The following is an 18,776-nucleotide window of genomic DNA, read 5'->3' on the forward strand; positions in this document are numbered from 1 at the left end:
TGCTTCCCCTCTGTTATTCTTTCATTGCGAAATTAGGGACAGATAAACCTCGCGTAGCTATGCGCGAAATTCGAAACCAACCAAACCAATACTATTAACTAAGACTAATCAGAAAGTTCTAATTTATGTATCCAGTCAGTTCAAACATCACTGGTATTTATTGACCAACGTATTTTGTTTGACATTTTATCTTGTCAATTACAAAAAAAAATCATCGTTTTCAGGTACAAATAGTACACAGGAAAAAAACCCAATAAAACACGAGTTAAACTAACAAGGATTTATCGGTGATTGCACCATGCCCTTCAAAATGGCGCTGCCATTATCTTTGTCACGCTAGTTAACAATATTTCTGAGAGCAATAAAGCTCATCGAAATAATTTAGATCCACCAGGTACAGCTTCTTTTCAATAAATCGTAGGCTTGAATGCAATAAACGTAAACCTAATATTCAATGAATAAGAATTTCAGTCAATCGAATGTTCTACCCTGGCCTCTTGCACAGTTGATTGGAGTAAGCTGTGAGATGGAAAATGTCTACAAGCTTTTCTTTAATGGTAAGGACCGGCATGGCCAGGTGGTTAAGGAACTCGACTTGTAATCCGAGGGTCGCGGGTTCGAATCCTCGTCACACCAAACATATTCACCCTTTCAGCTGTGGAGGCGTTATAATGTGACGGTCAGTCCCACTATTCGTTGGTAAAAAAGTAGCCCAAGAGTTGGTGGTGGGAGGTGATGACTAGCTACCTTCTCTCTAGGCTTACACTTCTAAACTTGGGACTTTGCACGAAAATAAAAACAAACCAAACCTCAGAGAATTTGGCTATTATTTTCGTTGAAGAACTTGGACGACAATTTTTTATTACAAAATAATTGTTGGTAGTATATATAACGTGACGCTGCTACTTGATACCACACGAATGAGTAGAGACGTCTTGGTGTATAAGAGCAGTACAACCTTATAAAAAAACAAAGATTTGTGTGAATGATTCACATGATCACGAAAGGTTAAAGCGCCACCTTATTACTCTTCTAGCCAAAGGTGCACAATTTTAACAAACCAAAAAACAAGGCTGAAACATCTGCTCGCATTTTTCATCAATTAACATGTGATCAACAAGGTAAACTGACCCTCCACAAGGATTAGGTATATTCTGAATCGATATTGTTAGAAGTATCAAATACAGTTATAGCCCGACTCGACAATGTTAGAAGCATCAAACGTAGGTATAATAACTTGACTCGACATTGTTAGAAGTATGAAACCTGATTCAAAATTGTTAGACGTATCAAACGTAGGTGTAATAAACTGACTCGACATTATTAGAAGTATCAAACGTAAGTATAATAACCTGACTCAACATTGTTAGAAGTATCAAACATAGGTATAATAACCTGACTCAACATATTAGAAGTATCAAACATAGGTATAATAACCTGACTCGACATTGTTAGAAGTATCAAACATAGGTATAATAACCTTACTCGACATTGTTAGAAGTATCAAACATTGGTATAATAACCTTACTCGACATTGTTAGAAGTATCAAACATAGGTATAATAACCTGACTCGACATTGTTAGAAGTATCAAACATTGGTATAATAACCTTACTCGACATTGTTAGAAGTATCAAACATTGGTATAATAACCTTACTCGACATTGTGGGAACTGTCGAACATGAGGAGTAACTGAAGGGTTTATTCATGATCATCTTACTGTAATAATATAAATAATATCTTATATTATAACTGTGTCTATTTTTGAATATCATAGTCCACAATATCTTAGTAATTCTACGACACACTCATAACTACAAAGCGATTTTTTTTGGAAAATGTAACACATACACAAAAACAAAAACTACTTACGGTAATTACAGCCATGTTCTCCATTAAGTTGTTTAAAGCCATCACAGCATTTGTACTCAGTTCGATACCGTCTTTTATACTCTAGTCGATAACTTGAATAGTATGTTGTTCTGAAAAGAAATAAAGTCCAATCGCTTTTATTACGTTACCAGGAACCAACACAACATAATACTCCCAAGATACAAATGTCTAATTTTAAATTGTCATAGCTTTGTTTGCTAGAGTTTTCATGCCAGCTTAAAGTCTTTCGCTCTCTTTCTTATAGGTATTTGGGTATTGATGTTTATATACCCAGGAGGGTCAGGTTTCGTCGACCTCTTCCTCCTTCCTTTAAAATTAGGTTTTTCAACTGTCAAGTGTATCTATGTATTGTACACGAGGACTAGAGAAACCCGCACTACCTCAGGCCCCTTTCAGGGCAAAGTTCATGCACTATCCACACATACACATCATTTCTCTTTATAGTTCCATAATTATCTGCACTTTCATTAGTTATGTATTAATTATAAAGTATTTACATAAAAAACCCTTTCAATGTTTAGTAATTAACCCATATACTAATGTGGAGTCTAGTTTATAGGTGATCTTTTTTTTAAAATTTATTTATTGAGAAAATATATATTCACTGGGGAAAGGTGTTTAGGTCTATCCTCATAATGTATACAATACCTGTCAAGTTCGCTTACTAGTTCATTTTTTCTCCAATTGTTGTCAAAATAATTTACTGTACTATGTAGGAGTCTATCTGCTACTGTTTCTATATGTGTGTATTTATGCATGAATTATGATGATGTTGTTCTGGGTACTTTATAAGCTGTTGTGAGTAGTGTATTTTGTATGGTTTGTAGTTTTGTTTAAAGTAGTTTTTTACTTGCGTTTATCCATGCAGGGGCTGCATAGTCAATGACGGGTCTAATGTAAGTTTTATATATTTTTATGATGTTATCTGCCGTTGCTCCACTATTTTTATCAGTTAGACTTCTAGCGTAGTTTGTTCTTCGCCAAATTTTTGTTCTAATATTATTTATGTGGTTTATCCACGTTAGTTTTGAGTCTATGTAAGTCCTAGAAATTTTGCAGATGTAACAGTCTGAAGGAATACTTCATTCATATAAATCTGAGGTTGTGCTTTTTTATGTTTAGTTAACTTTGCAAATACTACTAGTTGTGTTTTAGTTGTTTATTTTTATTCTATATTTTTGACAGTATTCACTTATTCTATTTATTTGTGGTTGTATGTTTGTGACTGCTATTGCTGGTGTTGGTGTACTTTTCCAGACTGCCACATCGTCAGCGAACTGTGAGGAATATCCATTATTTGGATCTTTTAGAGGCATATTATTTACGCACATGATGAACAGGATAGGGCTAACCACCCCTTCTTGAGAAACACCAGCTTCTGGAGTGAAACACTCTGAGAAGGTTCCTTCAACATTAACTCTACATATTCTGTTTTCCACAAAGTTAGATAGCCAGCGAATAGTTCCCCGCGATAGTCCCATTTCTTACATTCGGAACCGGAGACTATTATGCCATACAGTGTCGAATGCCTTATGAATATCGAGAAAGCAAGCAACTGTGCATTCTCGTTTATTAAAGCTATCAACAACTGCTTCGGTTAATCTAACTAAATGGTCCGTAGTTTGTCTGAATTTTCTGAAACCATTTTGTTCTGGTAATTTTTATGTTATCTCCAGGAATATGGAGAGTCTGCTACTGATTATTCTTCAAAAAATTTGCCTATACAGCTGGTCAGGCTGATTGGTCGGTATCTATTTGGATTACGATCTGGCTTTCATTCTTTATGGAACATTAATACATTTGCATGCTTCAAAGAAACCGGGATATAACCAGAGTATAATGATAAATTAACAATTGCTGTGAGACGTTCAAATAATTTCAGATTGCCATTTTTAGAAGGATGGCTTGTATACAATCTTCTCCTGGAGATTTATTTTTGTGTTAGTTATTCCTTCTACGAGTTCTTGTGGGAAAATTGTTTGTTAGCTTTGTGTATTTGTTTGTGTTGTTGATTTGATAGTTATTTAAGCTGACTGGGAAAAGTGGTTCAAATAGTTCACTGTTATTTGTTATGAAGTTGTTTACTTTGTTATAAAAGTATACGTTCATGTCTGGGTCGTTGTGTGTTTTAAACGTGTTTTGAAGTTGTTTGAATGCTTCGGCTTTTTCTTTATTTGTATATGCTGTAGTATGATTATGGTCTAACGGTGGGTATTTTCTTGTTACTGTGTCTCCATTTGTGAGTCTTTTTTAGGTGTGTCCAAAATTGTTTCGGATCTGTTTTTTCATTAAGTTAGGAGCAGAAATCATTCCATTTTTCTTGTTTTAATAATTTTATTTTTGCTCTGATTTAGTTTCTTATGTTGTTTATTTATGTTATTAATTCTCTGTCTCTTGTCTCTATGTATTATCTTTTGTGTCGGTATTTGGGTACGTTAATTTTTTTTGAATACCCAAGAGGGTCAGGTGCACGAGACCTCTTCTTCCATCCCTAACTTTGATGTCGTCTACTCTTTGAAGTGTGTTATTGGGTAGAACTTTGGGCCAAAGTATTACACCGTACTTAGGCCTTTTTCAGAGCAATGTCCATGTATAATCTTGATTTGCCCTTTTTTTATTTAAAGTTTTTTTCAATATTTCTATTCGTTTTCTTGTGTTTTTTCTTCACTTGTATATATATATAATCTTTTTTTCTCATATATATGAAATACTAATAATAATAATAATAAAATAAATAAAAATAAAGGTTCAATAAAATAAAACTAGTAAAACTAGTTTTAAGCGTCTAGTGCATGGTGGCCAGCTTGTTTTATATTTCTTAAATATAAATTTATAGGAGAGGGGTATTTAGGACTAAGTTCATCATGCACGTAGTATCTATCGAGATCACACATTAAGTCATTTTTATGCCAATTCTTACTAAAACAGTTTAGTGCATTATGCAAGAGTCTTTCAAATATTGTGTCTATGTTTGCATACTTGTGCATGAATGTGGATGAAGTGCTACGTGGAACTTTATAGGCTGAAGTTAGAACTGAGTTTTGTATTCTTTGTAGTTTCTGTAATTGTTTTTGTGTTATGTTTATCCAGGCAGGAGATGCGTATTCTATTATAGGTCTGATGTATGTTTCTTAGATTTTTATTATATTATCAGGAGATGTTCCTTCTGTGTCTTTTTCAATTTAGAGTTTTGCTTTTGAATTTCGCGCAACGTTACACGAGGACTACCTGCGCTAGTTCTCCCTAATTTAGCAGTTGAAGGCAGCTATTCATCACCACCCACTGTCAACTCCTAGGCTACCCTTTTACCAGCGAATGATGGGGTTGACCTACATATTATAACGTTCTCAAAGCTGAAATAGGTGAGTATATTTGGTGAAATGGGGACTCAAACTTGCAATCAGATTAAAATTCGAGAGCCCCAACCACCTGGCCATACCAGGCATCTAATTTAAAGCATCATTTCATTCGATTTTATTTTTACTATTGGAAATGATCTGGCATGGCCTGGTGATCAGGGCGCTCACCTCGCATCCTACAGTTCGCGGCTTCAAATCCACTTCACCGAAAGTTTTCGTTCTTTAATTCATATAGACGTTATATTGTGATGACAAATCCTATTATTTGTTGGTAAAACAGTTGCCCAAGAGTGAGCGGTTGGTGGTGTTAACTAGCTGTCTTCCTTTTAGTGTTTCAATGATAAATTACAGATGGACAGTGCATATAACCTTCGGTTATTTTTGCGCAAAAATTAAGATAAACCAAATAAAGTACTTGTCTTTCATACATTTTTAAACTATAACAGTTAATTGTTACAACCACTGGTAAATAATAGCGAACTATTTTCTCTTCAGTCTGATTGTTACAACCACTGGCAAATAACAGCGAACTATTTTTTTGTGGTTCGATATGGCCAGGTGGTTAGGGCCTCAATTCGTAATCTGAGAGTCTTGGGTTCGAATCCCTGTCATACCAAACCTGCTCGCCCTTTCAGCCGTAGAGGCTTCTTAAATAAATAACGGTCAATCCCATTATTCATTGGTAAATGAGTAGACCAAGAGATCGCTGTGGGTGGTGATGACTAGCTGCCTTCCTTCTAGTCTTACACTGCTAAATCAGGGACGGCTAGCGCAGATAGCCCTCGTGTAGCTTTGCGCAAAATTCATAAAAGCAAACAAAAAATGTTCTCTTCAATGTCATTGATACAACCACTGGTAAATAACAACGAACCAATTTCTTACCAGTGCGCTATATGCTTGACAATCTAATTCCACGAATTGATCAGAAACAATCAGTGAAATTCATGGTGTACTCTATTATCAAAAAGTACTGATGTTGTTACTTGAAAATAATTCGTATTTATCAATTTACTCTGAAGTAAGATATTTCTATTAATAATTTCAGGTCTATTTTCTGGGTTAGTCCAGTTCTAGAGAATACAGTAAACACTTTCTGGACAATATTACTACTACTGTAGTAACATTTACAAATCGCTTGTTACTTCTCGCTACTGTCACGTGTTAAATATACCACTTTATAATAATGTTAATCTTTATAATTCATATATTTATAGAGAAACAGAGTATTTAATAAACCTGGACATTTGTATCGATACAAGTATTTTAATCTTTACGTGACAAAAACATAAGCAATAAATTTGTTTTCCAAATACAATCCTATATTCTTAACTTCAGCAAACTTTATTTTTCGAAAACTTTGGACAAAAAATATAACTTTCTAAAATAAAAGATGGTAAACCAGGGTAAATAACCTCAGTGTGAAACCTGCATACCAATTCTGAGCGAACCTTTAATTAGGTGTAACATGTAGAGATAAACTAGAGCTAATAACTCTAGTTCGAAACCTGGACATCACGTCTTGCTGTATCGACAGTTAGATGTAACATGTGGAGATAAACTAGCGCCACTAACTTCAGTTCGAAACTTGAACACCAAGCCTGGGAATATCGATAATTAGTTTAGTTACGTTTGTTTGTTTCTTTAAAGTTAAGCACAAAGCTACACAATAGACTGTCTGTGCTCTGCCCACCAAGGGTATAGAAATTCGGTTTCTAGAGTTTTAAGTCCGCAGATATACCGCTGTGCTGAGGGTGGATTTAGTTAAGTAAAAGTAAGCTAACACACTTACCTGGGTTCGTAACCCACACACCAGTTCGGAGTATAGCCACAATTGGGTTTCCATACTTTGACCATTCGTGTGTAGGCTTTAATACATGGGGTTCTGACAGGGCTAATTCCACCGTTTGATATGGACAAACATTGGGCCTGTAATAATAATAAATAAAAATATAAACATTTAATCGTGTTATCCTTCAAATATAACCCTGTGACGGTTAATCTGTTAATTTGTGATATGGTTCTAAACGTTTCTGGCTGTCCAATATTATTCAGATAAAATGCCAATCAATACGTTACTTGTTACAATATAAGACGATGCCACGTCCTAAAACAAAATGTATTGTAAACTGTTCACTGAAACATAGATAAAAGAAACTACAAAATATTATGTTAAATGGGTAGACCATGTTCAAGAAATATGAAACACTGAAACTATTTAACACGCAGCAAAGTGGATCTGGATACTTTTCTCTCATTTGGTACATGGTTGTTTATCTCATGCTTGAGATCAGTGACAGTCTTCCTTCTGTCCTGAAGGCTGTATAAACAAAGATACTTAACATCAGTATCACTGAGTTTAGGTGTTCTGCCTCTTCTTTTCCTATTTTCAAATTCACCTGTCTTGGTCTCATGTACTCGACAGTTAATAAGCATTTCAAGTGTGCAACAATTTGTCGCAGAGTTTAGCCAGCGTCACGTAAAGCGTTTATGTAAACTCTCTTGCTCTACTGACAATTTTCTACGTTTTTTAGGTCGTGGAATGACAATAAAACGTAATATATAATATTAAACACTATTTCTATTAACTTTTACTTGTGGTGTACTATTAAATTTATTTCTTCTAGCATATACCTGTATCATATGCTAGCACCTTGCTAGCTTCTTTCTATACAGTTAAGACACTGCACGGAATACAATAATAGTTGTTTCAGACACTAAATATGATCAGTGCGTTCATTCAAGCAGAAACCATGTGATATGTCCTTGGTACAAGTATATGAGAATTATTAAAAAAATGATAAATATTGTCACTCTGACTCATTCAATTGTCAACAGCGATTAGTAAAACATTACACTTAAGTATAAACTGTAATAGCATGGGAGAATTAGCCCCATAAAATGGAAAGAATGACAAGTGCTGCATTTTCGATTAACGAGTCACCTGTCGCTGTCCCGAGGAAGATAATCAGTCAAAAGCGCTCTACTTTGCATCATTCATGCTAAGGCTACACTCACTCTTAGAATGTACTCACAGCTTAATAAAATATAGGTAATATTTTGTACTATAACATAGATTCGAACCCGGTTTGCCATCGCAAAAACTTCTGTGCTCTACCATAGGGAAAACTCTAGCTCTTCCATTAAAGATTATCTGATTTTTATGTTTTATTTTTAAAATATAAAAGCGTATGTGTGTGTTTTCTTACAGCAAAGCTACGTTGTAAAACCGTAGACTTAGCGCTGTACCAGCGGGGGACAAGTTGTAAAAGCTAACGCTTTTGACATCAAAACGTTCACTTCACCCATTTTGTTTGTTTGTTTTTAATTTCGCGCAAAGCTGCAAGAGGGCTATCTGCGCTAACCGTCCTTAATTTAACAGTGCAAGAGTAGAAGGAAGGCAGCTAGTCATTACCACCCACTGCCAACTCTGGGGCTACTCTTTCACCAACGAATAGTGGGATTGATCGTTATATTATAACGTTCCACAGCCGAAACGGCGGTCATATTTGGTGTGACGGAAATTCAAACCCGCGACCCTGAGATTACGAATCAAGCGCCCTAACCACCTGGCCATACCGAGTCGTAATCCATTTTGAATATCAGAGTGTCCTTAAAAGAAAGCTTAATTTAATATCCTCCGTCCCCCTCCCGCTAAAAAAAAACAAACAAAACAACTTTTTTTTTAAGTTTCAGCCAATATTTTTCTAGTAATTGCCTACGTTATCTGAATAACCAGAACGTCTTCATGATTTTCCCCCTTTTATCACTTCCGCTCTGAAGAGGCCTTGTACAAACTATTAAAACAAGTTGTTTTTAAATTAGCGTAACAAGGAAAGTGACAGTTTGATTACATAAAACGAATCTAAACATTATCAGGCTTTAGTCGGTTGAATGAAAAAACATTTATTTTGGTCGTCCACCAGTTGAGAGGGATGAGAAACACATTTAGTTCGTGTTTATAATTTGCTGATGACGCGACTTCTTCCTTCATAAAATAGTACAGTAAAGACGTAAAAAAAATATTTTTTGACAAGCAGTCAAATGTGTACATTCAGGTTCATTATACCTGTATGGTATCAGCTCTCACTCTGCTCAAACGCCATCTCTGTGACTTTTTGTTTTTTAATTTGTGGAACTTTACGAAAAGCTACTCCAGCGCTATCCTCGCTAACTGTCCCTAATTTTGAAGTGATACTTTGTTTCGTTTCTGAATTTCGCACAAAGCTACACGAGGGCTATCTGTGCTGCTCGTCCCTAATTTAGCAGTGTAAGACTAGAGAGAAAACAGCTAATCAACACCACTCACCTCCAACTCTTGGGCTACTCTTTTATCAACAAATAATAAGATTGACTATAATATTATAACAGCATTAAAGTTGAAAGGACGAATATATTCGTTGAGAAGATTCGAACCCGGAACCCGCAGATAGCGAGTCAACTGTTCTAACCACCATACCATGCAAGTTCTTGACGTGAAAAAAAAAGACAGTTGCCTAGTTCTATGCTTTTCATATTCTTCTCGTAAATTACCTGCGTTAAGCAAAATATTTAGGCAATTTTCCTATCACTTTTAGCCGTGTTTCAAAGAACAGTTCTGAGTTTTGTTTTCGTTGTTGTATTTTAGACAGACTTTTAGCTCATATCTCCATCATTTATTGACCAATTTGCGATCTAATTCAGGTTTCGGACTCAGGAGGTCAAACTATTTCGCGACTGATGTATTTAACCACGCCCTAGGTCTCATAGATTAATTTATTCTAATTTAAGAAGAGAATTTCAACCTGCGCGGCTACTGAGGATTCACCATTTCTATAAACGTAAATTAAATCACGACTATGTCTCCAGAATGTAACTTCATTAGCTCAGTATTTCACTATTACAGCTTCGTCAAGAGATATCGATATCCTACAAGTTCGCTGATCTAGGTAAATATTTATTGTTCCAGTTCACACTAAAGAAGCATCATGGGTCAATATCCATAAATTAAGGCTGAAGATATTTACACTGTACAAGTATCATGGGTCAATGTCCATAAATCAAGGATAAAGATCTTCACACTAAACGAGTATCATGGGTCAGTGTCCATAAATGAAGGATGAAGACATTCACTCTGAAGAAATATCACAGGTCAATGTCCATAAATCAAGGTTGAAGATCTTCACACTGAACAAGTTCATGGGTCAGTGTCCATAAATTAAGATTGAAGACATTCACACTGAAAAAGTATCACAGGTCAATGTTTGTAAACGTGAACTGAAGAAAATCGTTGTTTTATTTACGATGTAAAATGTTATCCTAGAATAACAACAGAAACTACCAACAGCTGTAAAATATCAAGCTCGTACTTCTAACTGGAAGGCTGGCGTAGTGGGCTGAATCAATTTACACTTTCAACTTTAAATGTGAGTATAAAAACTGGCTTTGGTAAAGATAGCATATTAGATCACCAAACACAACAAATATTGCTAAAAATATAAAACTTCTAGTAAAAGAAGGATAAAATAACAGTATTAAAACATCAGTATACTGAAAAGAAACCAATAAATAAATGTATATTGTTGATTGTATATTTTATTGAGTGGCACAAGGTTTGTAACTTAGAGTAAATATATATGTTAAAAATAAGGCTTTACAAATCCTTCCAATTGATTAAGAAGTGATGTTTCCGGTGTTGATGTATGGTCTAAATGTATCTAGAAAGATAACTTCCATTCTCTCTGCTTACAGATTTGATGAAACCCGTTCTCACGGATTATATCCAAGTTTATTTTCTTTTGTTCTGTTAGTTTTATCTTAACTTATGGGATCTATCACCAAGAAGAGACGGGCAAACATTGAGTTCATGTATCCAAATTATTGTCAGCCATAATGAGAGGTAAACAAACCTGTAATCTATACAAATGCACAGTAAATACTACTAGAGAAAGACGGACAAACATTGCGTTCATGTGTCTAAATTATCATCAGCTATAGTGACAGATAAACAACCTGTAATCTATACAAACGTACAGTAGATATTACTAGGAAAAAAACGGGCACACAATGTATTCATGTATACAAATCATCGTCAGCCATAGTGACAGATAAACAAATCTGTAATATATATAAACGCACAGAAGATATCACTAGGAAAAGACGGGCAAACATTGTGTTCATGTATTCAAATTATCGTCAGCCATAGTTATAGGTAAACAAACCTGTAATCTATACAAACGCACAGCAGATATCACTAGGAAAAGACGGGCAAACAATGTGTTCATGTATCCAAATTATTGTTAGCCATAATGACAAGTAAACAAACATGTAATCTACACAAATGTCTAACAAATATAATCAGAAAACAGGAAACATCACACATTTTCATTAATCCTAACTATCGTCAACCATTTAGCGACGGGTAAAAAACAACAACATGAGTCTATGTAAGTAATTCCAACCAGAGGCGAAGACAAGTAGATATGCCAGCAATCCATGTAAATAAATACTCGAATAGATTGTTTAACAACACGCCTGAGCGCAAACGAAACAGGCATATATGTAACGTGTGTATAGCAAAAGTTGTCATTTACGTGCAATAGATTCTTGAGTTACACGCAGATGTTACTTACGTTAATATACATAATTCTTTTGAATTCCTACTTATACTTTAGTTTTATTAATTAACATTATCGGATGAGTGTTTATTTTTGAATTTCGGGCAAAGCTACACGAGGACCACCTGCGCTAATCGTCCCTAATTTAGCAGTGTAATATTAGAGGGAAGGCAGATAGTCATTACCACCAACCACCAACACTTGGGCTACTCTTTTACTAACGAATAGTGGAACTTGCCGTCACAATACAACGCCCCCACGATTGAAAGGGAGAGCATGTTTGATATGATGGAGATTCGAACCCACGACCTTCAGAATACGAGTCCAGCGCCTTAACCACCTGGCCATGCCTGGCGTAGGATGATTTACAACTCAACACATATGATGTAAAAATCCCATTTATGGTCTTAGTGTAGTGTTGATGTAAACGATGACAATAGAACACCCCATGTCAGACTTTTTTTTTAAAATTGAAGTAACGTCTATATAAATGCAGAAATATTTACTTCGGTTTTTCGTGGCCCGACACGGCCAAACGTGTTAAGGCGTGCGACTCGTAATCTGAGAGTCGCGGGTTTGCATCCCCATCGCGCCAAATATGCTCGGCCTTTCAGCCGTGGGGGCGTTATAATGTGACGGTCAATCCCACTATTCGTTGGTAAAAGAGTAGCCCAAGAGTTGGCGGTGGGTGGTGATGACTAGCTGCCTTCCATCCAGTCTTACACTGTTAAATTAGGGACGGCTAGCACAGATAGCCCTCGAGTAGCTTTGTGCGAAATTCAAAAACAAACAAACAAACAATCGGTTTTGCGTCCCGTTTCTTCTAATAGTAACACCGGACGATTTCAGAAGCGCCCTTTTTTACGTAACACATTAATGAATCACTTAGTAGACACACACCGTGGGGATTCTCTATAGCATCATTTACGGCATGCTCGAACACAACGTTATTTAATAATACTGATATACTGACGAAATTAATGAATTACTTTTGCATAATATACAGTTTGTTTATTATACTAGCGCGATGGCCCCATTCATCAGACTCTGATAGAACAAGGTCTAAAGGATAATTTAATTTCTATTGCCTTCAAATTTCTTTCACTGAAGGCTAAACCTAATACCCCTCTCGATATATGTATATTGCATAGTTTCATATAAACATATCTAAAGCCAATGCACCATACAGTTTTAGCGTGGGAAGCAAAGACATTTCTAACGAACAGAAACAAAACCACTCTGTATCTATATAAATATTACGCTTGCGTTTGTTTGTCGGGAACTATTTTCGCAGATTTCTCCATCAAATCCTACAGAACTCGTATTGTTATAAAGGCTCTTATCCCAAGAGTCCAGATTGTGTATTGACTTTTCAGCTCAAAATAATCTTACCTGTTTTTTGTTCAGTCACGCCTTTTGATGCTACAAGTATGATACATGATGACACAATACAGTTATCAACAAATGACGAGTGGCCTCGATTTCAGCTTTAGTATTTTACTTGGAAAGTACTTCATACAAACAACAGTTAACGTGAGTGTAATTTCCTTAAACACAAGAGAAAAACCTCAACAGCCGCAGCACTTGAAATTATTTTCGGCAGGATTAATCTAAGAGACCTTTTTCCCCTTTTTATGATCTATATTTTTGTGCCCCAGCAATACCAAGCGCGAATCGTGCATACATCCTATTCCATATCAACACTCACTAGGATCTATACCAGCCTACCCTCAGATTGAAATTATTTTAGGCAGGATTAGGGTAAATTAATCTATGATACCTTGGGCGTGTTCCAACACATAAATCAAACGAATTTGACTTCCTGAGTTCGAAACTGTAATTAGATCCCTAATAAATCAAGAGATGACGGAACTATGAGTTTTGAGTTTCTAGTAGAAAAAAAAAAAAAACAACTTCACAGTCATTCTATGAGCACTATGCTACGGGTAAAAATGAATATTATATTGACAAATAATTCCTAACGGCTTTACTGATTTATTTAGGTATAAAATACGCATGCGCAGTTTGTTCAAAACAAATTCAGAAGTTTCTGCATATCAGTTAAATTTCCCTTGATTATAAACTTTCATTTACTTTACTTTGCAATAAATTAGCTTCTGTTTGTTTCAGAGACTGCTATAAACACCTTTTAGCTACTTTTTCTTTACTACCTGTCTTATTCTTCGTTTATGTGAGTTCATTTGTTTCAACTAGTAAAATGGTGTCTTTGTTTGTTTGTTTTGAATTTCGCGCAAAGCTACACGAGGGATATCTACGCTAGCTGTCTTTAATTTAGCAGTGTAAGACTAGAGGGATTTTGTTTGTTTGTTTTGAATTTCGCACAAAGCTACTCGACGGCTACCTGTGCTAGCCGTCCCTAATTTAGCAGTATAAGACTAGAGGGAAGGCAGCTAGTCATCCCCACCATCCGCCAACTCTGGGGCTACTCTTTTACTAACGAATAGTAGGATTGACCGTAACATTATAACGCCCCCACGGCTGAAAGAGCGAGCACGTTTGGCGCGACGGGGATGCAAACCCGCGACCCTCAGATTACGAGTCGCACGCCTTAACACGCTTGGCCATGCCGGGCCCAAGACTAGAGGGAAGGCAGCTAATCAACACCACAAACTGCCAATTCTTGGGCTACTCTTTTACCAACAAATAGTTGAATTGATTGTCGCATTATAACGCCCCCACGGCTGAAAGGGCGAACATGTTTGATGAGATGGGGATTCAAATCTGTGACCCGCTGTTTGCGAGTCTGGCGCCCTAACCATCTGTTTATCATAATATTATTGTAATATCGGGTTAGGAATCAATATAGTGTAACTAAGAGCATAGAACTTATGTACGAGGAAAACCAATTTCAGTCAAAACATGTTTTGATTATTACAGAATTTCGCTACGAGGTCGGTCAATTAAACAGACCTCGTAACTATTTTCCAATTGTGCATTTTACAGTATGACATTAAATTTTAATACTGAAAGTCATGTAGTGATGATCTGTGTACAGCTGTATCATCTATATATTCGTATTTTCTTTTTTGCCACGTACATTTATAATATGTTTTAGTAATTATGTAGTTATCAAACTGTTTCTATATTTTTTGAATCATAATCAATATCATCTAACAAAAAATCTAAAAATGTCTTAGCTGTAATTCCAATTACACATCCATATGAATATATTATTACTACTTATATGAAGCAGGAAATATCATTAACAGCATTCATTATCTACACTTTATACATGGAAGGAAAAACAAACAATCATGTTGAAATAAGTGTACTTCTGGAGAAAAATTAAATACTTCAACAAGAATTTCTGTACACCTTAACGTATGGTAACGTTTTCACAGTGTAATTGTCTTTCAACTTATTAATCTAATCTTTATGTTGCCAACATGGGTTTATTGGGAATACCCATCAAGGAACGTTCGCAAAGAAACATCAAAGGTCAGCCCACGTCAAGAAAAGCACTAAAACCGTTTTGTTTTTGTGTGTTAATGCTTTCAGAAAATCCACTTATTAACAACCCATTTAAACATAAGTAATTAAGAACACTACAAAATAAAACGTTACGTCATGAAAGGCCTTGGTATTAGATTAAGTCGACATTTCATGCTCAAAAGCTTGTGCCTTGAAGAGAAGAAACCATGTATAAAAATGTGGGTATCTGAGTTAAAAATCAAATACTCATCATAAGAAGTTGCTTCTTTTACTTTGTCCAAGTCATCGCTGAGGTTAAACGCATCTTCCTTCTGAACAACCAACTGTTCATTGTGTTCTTCATTACTTCTCGCAAGCTACATACAGGCCTGTTTTCTAAACTGAACTAATATGTTAGAGTTAGCCAACATCACCCAGAGCTATGTTCTTCTCTGCTTTATTTTGGTAAAAGTGTTAATATCCACCGTCCTGAGATACATTTTTACTTCAAGTGGGTTTCTCGTCATCAGGAATAACTCTTGGGTTATTCGTATCTGACCAAACGGTGGGATTTGACTGTCACTTTTATAACACACCTACAACCGCAAACTTCGAAGCGTGTTTTTGTAGTAAAGGGACGAGAAACATGGATTCTTAGGTTCACTGTACAGGCACAGTTAGCAATAGGTCATGTCCTTCTCAATAATTAATACACCTTTAGAACGTTCCTCAGTTAAAAAAACTAAGAAAAAGTGTACAATTTTTCAAGTGAAAAACAAAACATAAACTGAATGATTTAAAATGTTCAAAATTATATAAGTGTTTGAATTATCAGATATTTTCAACCACGTTTCCACGGTAGTTCTAGAAGGTTTTCATGCATTGTTCATATAACTCGCTCGAATATCTCTCACGACAGGCCATTTCATCGTGTTTGTTGACTTGCATTCAGAATTTTATTGAACTATTATTTTACGAATTTATTCAAAAAGTTAGAAATACAATTGTAGATTATAATTTAAACTTTAACACTATATATGAGTTAAGTTGTTAATTTAAAAGTAAATATTAAAACAACACTCGTGTGTAGAAAATGTGAGAAAAAAACTTTTCAGAAGAAAAGACTATAGAAGTAGTATAGACATGAAAAGAAATACCACTAACAGTTATAATAAACTATCTACAATATGGCCCGGCATGGCCAGGTGGTTAAGGACTTATGACGGCAAACTGAAATACCAAACACACTCATGAAAATGGCCCAACTTTCTCACCTAAAATACACTTAGAAATGTCACACCTTAAATATAAGAAACTTACTGCTAGTCAGAAAGCAGTGTTTGAACGTCAGTTGTACAGGTAAAAATTGAACTAAAACGCAATTTTTAAGTAGGACAGACTTATAATTTATACTAATATAAATCGTCTAATAGTTATTCCAGGTTCACACGCAGAATATTTGAGAGGGAGGTTCTGATTTGGGAGACCAAAAGCCAATGTATATTGTACGAACCAAAATCGGTATGCTAAGCACGCTAAAGCTACTAGGATCTAGGGACTTACCTTCCCAGAAAATGTTTAAGAAATGGCTGCTATGATATTAAACAGTTGCATAGCAGTTCAAATGAAATCCACAAATATCCAAAACATTATGCCTGACATTTCCAGATGGTTAGGGCGCTTGAATTGTAATCTGATGGTCGCGGGTTCGAATCCCCATCCTATTAAACATACTCGCCCTTTGAGCCGTTGGGTCGTTATAATGTGATAGTCAATCCTACCAATAGTTGGTTAGAAAGTAGCCCAAGGGTTGGTGGTGGGTGGTGATAACTAGTTGCTTCCCTCTAATCTCACATTGCTAAATTAGGGACGGCTAGCGCAGATAGCCCTCGTGTAGCTTTGCGCGAAATTTGAAACCAAAGCAAACAAAACAACAAAATCTACAATATATCACATAAAGTAACAGTTCTGCCATTAAATAATTTAGCGACACCCTATGACATACCGTATCTATATCCAAACAATGCTTATAGTGAAATGTGATGACGTAACGCATCTGCATCTATTCCACAGTACTACACTTAGAGAAACTTGTTGACATACTGCATTTGTATTCAACTACAGTTACAGTGAAACCTGATAAAGCAATGGGTCGTTATTCAACAATGCATAATACATGTGTATCCAGCAAAACAAAAAGCTTTATTTAGTGTGAAAAAAGCTGTTTTTAAAGTGTTTGTTACATAGAAAGTTAATTTTACAAAACGAAATACGGAACAAAGATCATTATGGTAGATAAATAACAAGTCTTGTTACTGTTATTAATGCGCGATTTACAATAAAAATAAAAAAAAAAATTTTTTTGTTATTAAGCGCGAGCTACACAATGGGCTATCTGTACGGTGCCACCACGGGATGGCGGGAAAAGTATTAAAAAGTTAAAAAATAAAACAAAAATCAATTACAACCCAATCTATACTTTATAAATTTAGGAAACATCTTTGGTCTAAAAGAGTTATCAAGTTTAAAAATCATGACTTGGCTTTAAGATTTATAGATCTTACGATAATGTTTAGCATCGTTCATTTTATAAAACCAATTTTGATCACTATAAATAAAGAAACGGCTGATACGTCAGAGACCATTAGTGTATCTTTGAAAATCAAGATGTGTCATATTAAAGTAACCAGCCGATTATCCGTGGCGCCCAAGTAATAGAATCACGTGTTACGTATTCATGACGTCATACCTGCACCCTGAGAATGGAGAAAAATAAAGTTCTCTGTGACGGGAAACGGGAACGTCGTGTAATAAACGTTTTTCCAATATTATATAAGCAAGAGTTTCATTATAGTGTAATGTCAAATCTTCCTGGTGAAGAAGGCTAGAATTTACATTATTTAAATCATTTGTGTACCTTCTGAGAAAATCACGATGTGTCTTATTAAAGTCATGTTAAATCTTTCTGTTGAAAAAAGCCAAGATTCTATATTATTTAGATAACTAGTGTACCTTCTATGAAAAACATGATGTCCCAAGTAAAAGTAATGTTAAATTTTCCTAGTGAAGAAGGCCAGGATCCTACATTATTTAGATTAATTATGTAACTTTTGTGAAGATCAAGATGAGTCGTATAAAGGTCTCGTGAAATATTAATGATCTAGAATGTATGCTTACATTAGCAGAGGAAAAAAGGAAAAGTGGAAGTTATTCTGCACGAGGATGCCACTTGCTGCTGAAACAAAAGATGATTTAGTAACATCAGATTATTTTATTCAACAAGACTGCTTCCAATCACGCTGTTCTACAAAGCTGCTTCTAATCAGCCTGTTTTACAAAGATTGCTTCTAATCAGACTGTTTTATATAAGACTGTTTCTAATCAGAATGTTCTATTCATGACTTTGCTTCTAATGAGGCTGTTTTATATAAGACTTTGCTTCTAATCAAACTGTTTTAGTCTATCACTGATAAAATTAAGGCTAATAAACCTTTGCGCG

The 18,776-nt window shown here is 35.4% G+C and overlaps 1 pseudogene across 1 annotated transcript in view; it reads right to left on the reverse strand.

The window, feature by feature from the left end:
- The window catches only part of LOC143228528 (uncharacterized), a 221,980-nt pseudogene that overhangs the window by 150,274 nt on the left and 52,930 nt on the right, over nt 1-18,776 (reverse strand). Inside the window, exons 2-3 of the transcript XR_013015345.1 lie at nt 7,042-7,178; nt 1,873-1,982 (exon numbers count right to left, since the gene is read on the reverse strand). The product of XR_013015345.1 is annotated as an uncharacterized LOC143228528 (transcript). The remainder of the gene's footprint in view (nt 1-1,872; nt 1,983-7,041; nt 7,179-18,776) is intronic.

The sequence above is a fragment of the Tachypleus tridentatus genome, chromosome 10 (assembly GCF_004210375.1).
Source record: "Tachypleus tridentatus isolate NWPU-2018 chromosome 10, ASM421037v1, whole genome shotgun sequence".
Taxonomy (NCBI): Eukaryota; Metazoa; Arthropoda; class Merostomata; order Xiphosura; family Limulidae; genus Tachypleus; species Tachypleus tridentatus.